Here is an 8,116-nt window from a genome sequence, read left to right as displayed (position 1 = left end):
GCCAGGTCAATAGAGTAACCGGATTGAAATCCAAATTGACCAGGTGAAAGAATATTAAATTTTTTAAAGTATTTTATTAATCGCTTTTCGTTTATTTTCTCGATGACCTTGCTAAAGAAGGGTAGAACACAGATAGGCCTATAGTTAGATGGTAATTAGAAGGTGGATTAAGGTGGATTAAGGACGTACGCCGTGGTTGTTCACCGTGGGATTTCGCAGTGCGAGCCGCAGCCGGTCCAGCGCCGTGAACATGACATCATCGCTGACAGTATCTGCCAATAAATAAACAAATAAACTGAAGCTACGAACGAAAAACACGGACGAAGGTAGCGTAGATCCAGGCATGAACTGAGCAGTAATAACGCATAATTACCGCAGAAAGGCTGAAAATTAATTAAACCCAGATGCACTCGTTGAAACTGCGCGCACCTGAAACCCGAACCGAAAGTGCCACTTTACTAAACGAAAAAATGTGGGCCGGTACCGGAGATAGTGCTTTCTAAACAACAAACCACATGGTACCCTATAATATATGGACACGAGTACTTATTTATCCTTTTCTGGGGCACTGTATTTGACCCACCAACAACTTGAAGTTATCGCTCAGCGCATGACGCGTCTGCATGGTTGGAGCTTACTGGAATGTTATCGATGGTTCTATCCGTTGTTTCTTGTCACCGAAGCTTGCGTAATCTGATGGTATGCGCGACGCGAATTGTGTGGTACTTCCTGCATGGAAGGCACCAGCGATTACTCTGGAAGCTTCGGTTCGGCGCTATCGTTGTGCTTTGAGTGTATCCTGTTTTCTTTTTTTTTTTTTTTTTTTTTGAAGGGGGGGGGGGGGGCACAGGTTCACCCAATAAAGAGTTAGCTTCGCCATTCGCACTTTTGCTACTGTGTTCTTGACCGTCACTATACCACGTGAGAATATAATGCGCCCAAGAATACTGTCTTTCTTCGATATCAACCGCTGTTGATTCTTCTTTTGGCATCTCTCTCTTTTAAGTAATACAGAGACAAAGTCACCCACCTGGCGAAAGATGTGGAAGAAGAACTGACAGCTTCAGCTCTTGGTGCTCGAGCTCGCCCCGTTTTGCTGCATGACCGAACCGCTGCCGTGACGTTATTAATTCACCATCCAATCCACGTCAACGAATAAACGGATGCAGACAGTACTACTATTAAATCAAAATAAAATAGAACTAAGACACAACACGAGCGCTTGTGTTACGCCGCGACTCTCTCTGTTTTCGGGTCCAATTTAATCTTCTTCAGCTATAGCTTACTTTCCTAAACTGGTCTATTTATTTAAAGTGAAACTTTCGTTGTCTCTTCCCCATGGTCTGGCGTTTGTTTTTGTTTCTTTGCCTGATATATATACGAAGATTTTACAACTCAAGGCATTTGGCATATGCAACTTAAAATATGTCCCAGTGTACACAATTGTTAAGGCCACGTTGAGTATGTGCCACTGGGTTTGTGCTCATTATTGGCCGAGTATGCGCGCGTACTCGAATAGACAAGCACGCCAAGAGGAAAGAAGTGAGGAATTCGGCAAGAGAAAACCGAAGAAGTCGGCTGAAGTCGGTGACAGAAACAGCCGACTGCGGAGAAAAAAAGCTGGAGAGAACAAACAAGTTGTGACATGAGGAGCGCTGAGCTATGTATAGCGATGTGGCGGGGGAAAAAAAGCCGGCAACTGAAAATTGAACAAGTCGGTTACCGCGGAGTGCGTATAAAAGTGCATTCCATTTGCCTCTTTTTTGTACAAACATTGCCGTCATTATAGCGTTTAGTTTTGCATATCATTTATATTCTTAACATTTGCGCGAACAACAAAGAACAGTTCGCTTAACACCGATTCCCGACAGAAGCGTGGGATCCACCGTTTTCTTTTTTTTTTTAGATCCTTTTCTTTTCTTGTATTTTCTTTTTTAGTGGAGCTTTTCTGAAGGACGTGACGATTAAAAGGTTCCTTCAAGAACGTAAAGACAAGATGGAAGACGCTGTTGGTCCCACGTACCGCGTTACACGGTGACGCCCCCGAAACCCGCGCACGACCTCACACTGCCGCCTTCGCTAAGGCGGATGCTATATTCGCGTCCATTTTGGGGCTAAGTGATTATTCGCGCGGATTCGCATCCCAGCCCACGGAGAGCCACCGTTATTCTCGTCTTTTCGTAACAACGCGAGAATAAAATGCCCACACGCGAGGGCTATCGCGTGTTTCACTTTTAATCTTTAAACGGGATCGCAGCACGATGTTAAAATGACACTAAATAGAATAAATGTAATCGAGAGTACGACGGAACGCCGTCTGGTGTCAGGTAAAAGCATCATTCGTACAACAGGTCAGCGGACAATGTCAAAAGCACACATTAACATGGCCCAGTGAGCCGTTGCATTATTGCAACCAAGGACGCGCAGGTTCTAGGAACGCTCTGAACACTCCTCCCCCCCCCCCCCCCCTTCTTCCCTTCCTATTCCACATAATAGGCCTTCGAGCCATCCTTCAATAAATACATTCTATTGTCATAATCATTGCAACACGCCGCGCGACTGGCCGCTCGAGGCACTTTGCGTGTATTCGCGGGCTTCTTTCACGCTCGGTAAAAGACACTTTTTATATAGCACGTATAATACTGAGCAACAAAAAGCTGTAATCGGGAGCTTTTCATGTTGCTCTACAATTTTCTCATTGACACTTTTCATCTAATTATAATATTTGAGAAAATTATTAATTAATGAAGACTAATAAGGTAACTCTGAGTAATCTGAGACTAATAATCTGAGTATCTCCAAGCGACGGCAAACATTAATTTTGTGCTGTCCAGCTGTACGTGGCATTTGCATATTTTTAAATCTTGGTGCATGATAGTTGGGACACCCTGTATATGCACATATATAGAGAGAGGAAAGGCAGGGAGGTTAACGAGACGCACGTCTAGTTTGCTACCCTGCACTGGGGGGAGAGGGGATATAGGGATGAAGAGAGAGAGAGAGCACAGTTTCATCCAAACTTGAAGGAATTAACGCGCCGAGTCTATACAAACGGTCGCCAAGACTTGTCGCCTTGTACTGCAGTAACGCTTTCGCGGCTTTCTGTGCTATCGACGGATAAATAGAACAATTAATTAAATCAGTCGACTCGGAGGGTGCTTTTCATTTATTCATCTTTCTAGCACTATCTGGCTATAATATTAATAACAGCAAAAGTAATAGCACAACATAAACCATATACTCGCCGAGATATACATCTACGTTGTTGAAAGCAATACAAGTATGCGCCAATTGTGACCTGTGTTCATTTACTAACGCTCGGCTTCTCGCACATGTGCCTGAAGCCCCGGGCGGCCCGACTAAGAGAAGATTTCCAGTCGTCCTTTTGTCTCTTCGCTACTTTTCGATCTTGCGCGCGGCAGGGAACATGTTTGCGCGCCAGTTAACATTACTCCGCAACGTGGGAACATGCAAAGCATTTCGCCGCATGCACATGTCGGCGACCTTTCTGCAGTATGTACACGGCATGGAAGTACCGCTGTTCGGGAACATAGACGTATACGTTTGTTTCGCGGGTCAAAATAGAGAGTTCAAATCGTCAGAGAGATCTCGATAACAACAGTTCGTTTGTTATTCTGTCCTCTCTTTCTTTCCAATGTTTTCCTCGGCTGTTACAACGACTAAACCACTCATCCGACATCTCCGTATAACCTGTTCTATACTTATTTCACTTTTTTTTTTTTCGTGCAGGCATATAGCTCAACCTTCAGACAGACCTGCGCTTCCAGCGCACATTTTAGAACCACCGCACCCAAACCCTATACATGCAACGGAGACGTCGTTGCACGAGTATATATATGTCCTCTTAGTGTTGCCTTTGATGCTTTCTAATTTTTCTTGCCACCCTCACTCTCTATCTCTCATACGCGCTTCTTTATCTTCTTCCTGTTTCCTTTCGACGCTCGACCAGCGTTATACGCTCCCTGAGGACATTGATTAAATTTCAAAGCGAATGAGGACCTAATTCCTCGACCGTTTGATCAGCCGCCCGACCAAGACCCGCTTTTCCCTTAGCGGTGCAGGACGGCGTTCACTTGATCTCTGTGTAATTCAATCAAATAAAAAGGAATAATGGTTTCTGTAAATCACCTTTCGCGAGCCTTCGGATTGTGCCGGCTAATTAGAGCCCCCTATTCGTCTTAATCCTCTCCCTGCCCACGGGATTCATCATCGCGCCCCCTCATTAAGCCGTCTTAATTCGGGTTCGTATATATCACATGCGGGAAAATCCGCGCGTGCGTGCGCTTGAGCGGATATCTCTCTCAGCGCCGGTGAATGTTTCCTGTCGTGTTTTTGCGGTAGACCGATGAGGAAACGGAAAGATTAGTGACAGCGCTGTCGTCGTGGTGTGCCATTATATATATCCGCAACACTCTTATCCTCCTAAAATGATCAGCTTGTGTATACATATATATATATATATATATATATATATATATATATATATATATATATATATATATATATGGGCAGCGTGCGAGCTTCGGCGTTGGGGACGTTGTGTTCAGATATTCTTGAAAATACGCTGGAGGGTGTTATCTCGTGTGCCGGGTAGGTAAACTTAGTTTTGCGTGTGTATAACGGATCTGTGCTGCTTGTGTGAGGCCCGGGCGCGGAGCGGCGAATTGAAGATGTACGTTATTAGAAGTGCAAAAGCAAACTTTGGGTAGAGAGAATGATGATGATTATGATAATGATTATGATGATGATGATGATGATAACAATAATAATAATAATAATGATAATGAAACAATGCTCGCATGTAGAAACGGGTTTCAAACATCGGTTGCATTCTGGTAGTTTGGCAGCAGTGAACATGGATTGCGTTCGGATGACGCCATGACGCGATGCATAGTATTACGTTATGTAGGTATATCGCTGTCACTACTTGACACTTGCAGAGACAATGCGATCCGATTCTCCATTTTCTTCCCTTTCGCTACACATTTCATCTAGCAGCAAGAAACGATCAATACATTTGGAGGTTAATCAACGGCCGAACCCATCACTTCCTTCGTTCGTTCATAGGTGACGCGACGGTCGGCGGACGCAGAATGGTTACCCCTATATGCACGTCGGGAACCGGAGGCGTGATAATTAACACAGAGGACTCGTTAAGCTCAACTATAGAGAAGTGACTAAATAATAAAGGCTTAGTCAACGCCTCCACATTCAGCACATCGCGAAACCGAGCCTTTGAGGTGAGCTAGGTCGCCCGTGCGCTAGCAGACGACACACGTGCCACATCTTTCTTCTGCATCTTTCCGACCACGTAGTACGTTTGTCGTCTGCAATCCCCGTGGCGGAATGTGGCTCTCTCTCTCCCGTTTGTGTTGATTTCATCAAAGCCACGAAAGCCGGCCGGGCATGCGCGTAGCAGTGAACGAGAGAAATTCTATTGCGGAAACTCCCCCCCAACGAAGCTCCGAGTCTCCGTGACCGAGAGGAAGAAATTCAACGCCGTTGCCCCGCGAAATTGTGCAAGCTCGAGCAGGCCGTCTGGAAAGCAAGAGCCCGCGAGGTTCTTGCCGGCAAGGAGCGTATAGAATCACTGTGTCGCCGTTGCGCCAGGCATGAAGTCCCCGAAATACTATCGAAGCGAGCAATCGTTCTACAACGACTTTTGCCTGCCGCGCTCCAATATCGCGCCCCCTGGAGGAAGAGGACGCGGTAGCAGACGACGATAGAGAAACAAAAAAATTGAGGTGCCCCAGCGCCAAGCGCTTCAGTGGGCCAGGAAAACGACGCCGGGCGTAGTACGTCCTCTTGCGCAATGACGTATACACCGTATACGCACGCTGGCACGTCGACCCGAACTCCTTTGTGTGCCCCGGCAAGATGTATTGCACGAGCGATGTCGATGTCGCTAGGTGCATCGGAGTTGCAGCGACAGACGTGCTTAACGTGTCGTCTGCTCCGGCAAGAAAACCGTTATGACGGTTTGATAACGATGTGAGTGGGGTTTCGTAGGAAAAAGACATTCCGAAACCGTGTTTCGCATTCTTGGAAAACGACACACAAATCATTTATCTCGTCGATGGCAAATGTATGCGACCCCCAACTTTTGTACTTCGCAAGAGGGGCCGCGGCACTGGATCCCTATGTGAACCGACGTCAAGAGTAAGCTCCTATCTGAATAGACGGAAACGGAGAAATCGTCTCCCTCGGCGTCCTGCAGGGATTTTTAGTGAGGTATGTCGAATTTAAAAGTAAATGTTGAAATATATACCGACTGTAGGGAGCAGATTTGCTCTTTTCAAAAGTTCTTAGAAATCGACAAAAGAAAAAGACACTGAACAATAAACATTACAACTCTTCAACATAGCAAAAAAAAAAAAAAATAAATAACATCTCACAATTCTGTGAGCTGTACCTTTTTAGACATTTACCGCGAACAAATTGATGTATCATGCACCGCTCGAAAACATACCATTAATTTAATTGTCTGTAAGACTTTTGCAAAACATCGTAAACGTTGTAGCAAATTTACGTAAGCGGTAAACTTACATATCACATTTGTCCGGTTTAGGTGCTCTAATCAGATGATGCTTATAGAACTGTTCTAGGTGAGTAGTTGCGGATTTGTAAAGTAAGAATTTCAGTTTTTTTTTTTTTTTTTTGAGCTCACCGCTTTTCAGCAATATTTATAAATAAAATATTAGTGGACCTAAATAGTGGAATCCAGCCTTTTCTCTTAAGTGCAGCACGTTTAATTGAAATCGGTTCAGCGGTTGTCTAGCGAAAGCATTTATGCGCTTTACATGTGGTTGAATAAATGAACAGTCGAGCAAGATGCTTTGCTCGCCTATTTGGTTTATTTACCGATTTCCTCTTGGTGGCGTTGTGCTGGTTGTGGGGCTAAATAGACAAACAGGAGTCGTCGAAAAGAAAGTGAGAAAAACAGAAGATGCTTTGCTCGCCTATTTGGTTTATTTACCGATTTCCTCTTGGTGGCGTTGTGCTGGTTGTGGGGCTAAATAGACAAACAGGAGTCGTCGAAAGGAAAGTCAGAAAAACAGAGACAGCAAATTGGATGCAAAGAATGGAAACAAAAAAACAAAAAAAATGCCATGGAGATTTTACGAGAATTAGAAGAGAGAAATTAGTCGGGAAAGTCTGTACGATAACACGAAGGGAAGTGCCCTGCTATTTGAGGCTCGAGCTGGTTGCCTAAGGACAAAAATATACGTACCGGAGCAAATATTCGCAACAGAATGAGGCATGTGTTGTATGCTGCAGCAAAAATCTGGAGACCACTCAGCACATCCTGCTGGAATGCGAAGGGATCGATTTACCCAGTGAGAACCGTAGGTAACGTACATCTTCCAGAAGCGCGTGGATTTAAAGTGGAAGGAAACATCAACAGATCAGCCGTAGAGATAAGCAAGAGCCGTTTAGTGTGTCGGTGGAAAAAAAAGCACGGAAGAGATTGATATGACCGGATCCGTTACATGCATAGGTAGCGGTACAAAGCAGAGAAGTTTTGAGGAAGAAAAAAAAATTTAAGAGATGTATACGAAAATTCTAGAATTAAAAGCATGCAATATAGCATGCCTGAGCAACTCAAGCAGAATGGGTGATTTGTCACCCCCCCCCCGTTTCAAAGGGGATGTCAATAAATAAGAACCATCATCATCGGCTAGTACAGTGCCTAGAATAAGTATATTCTAAACACTATCGATGTGTAAGGATCTACCCTAGGCATTACATGGCCTGCCCAGCTCCATTTCTTCCGCTTAATGTCAACTAGAATATCGGCTATCCCCGTTTGTTCTCTGATCCACACCGCTCTCTTCCTGTCTCTTCATCGATAGCTATGGTATACAGTGCCTAGAATAAGTCGCCGCGCGCCGAACGCTGTATGCGAGTCTAAACACGAAGAAAAAACGCGCGTTCTGCGCCGTGCTCCCTTATCGTAGGCGTCTCTTTCCTCATTTACAATCACCATATATGTGTGCTCTACACTATCAGATGTCACCAACGCCGCACGCATTTTGTGCGAACGCGGACAAAACGCCGACGGCGTCGACAACAGTTCTGCGTGTTCGGTCTGCTC

This window comes from Dermacentor silvarum, chromosome 5, assembly GCF_013339745.2.
Source record: "Dermacentor silvarum isolate Dsil-2018 chromosome 5, BIME_Dsil_1.4, whole genome shotgun sequence".
Lineage (NCBI taxonomy): Eukaryota > Metazoa > Arthropoda > Arachnida > Ixodida > Ixodidae > Dermacentor > Dermacentor silvarum.
This window is presented reverse-complemented; position numbering follows the sequence as displayed.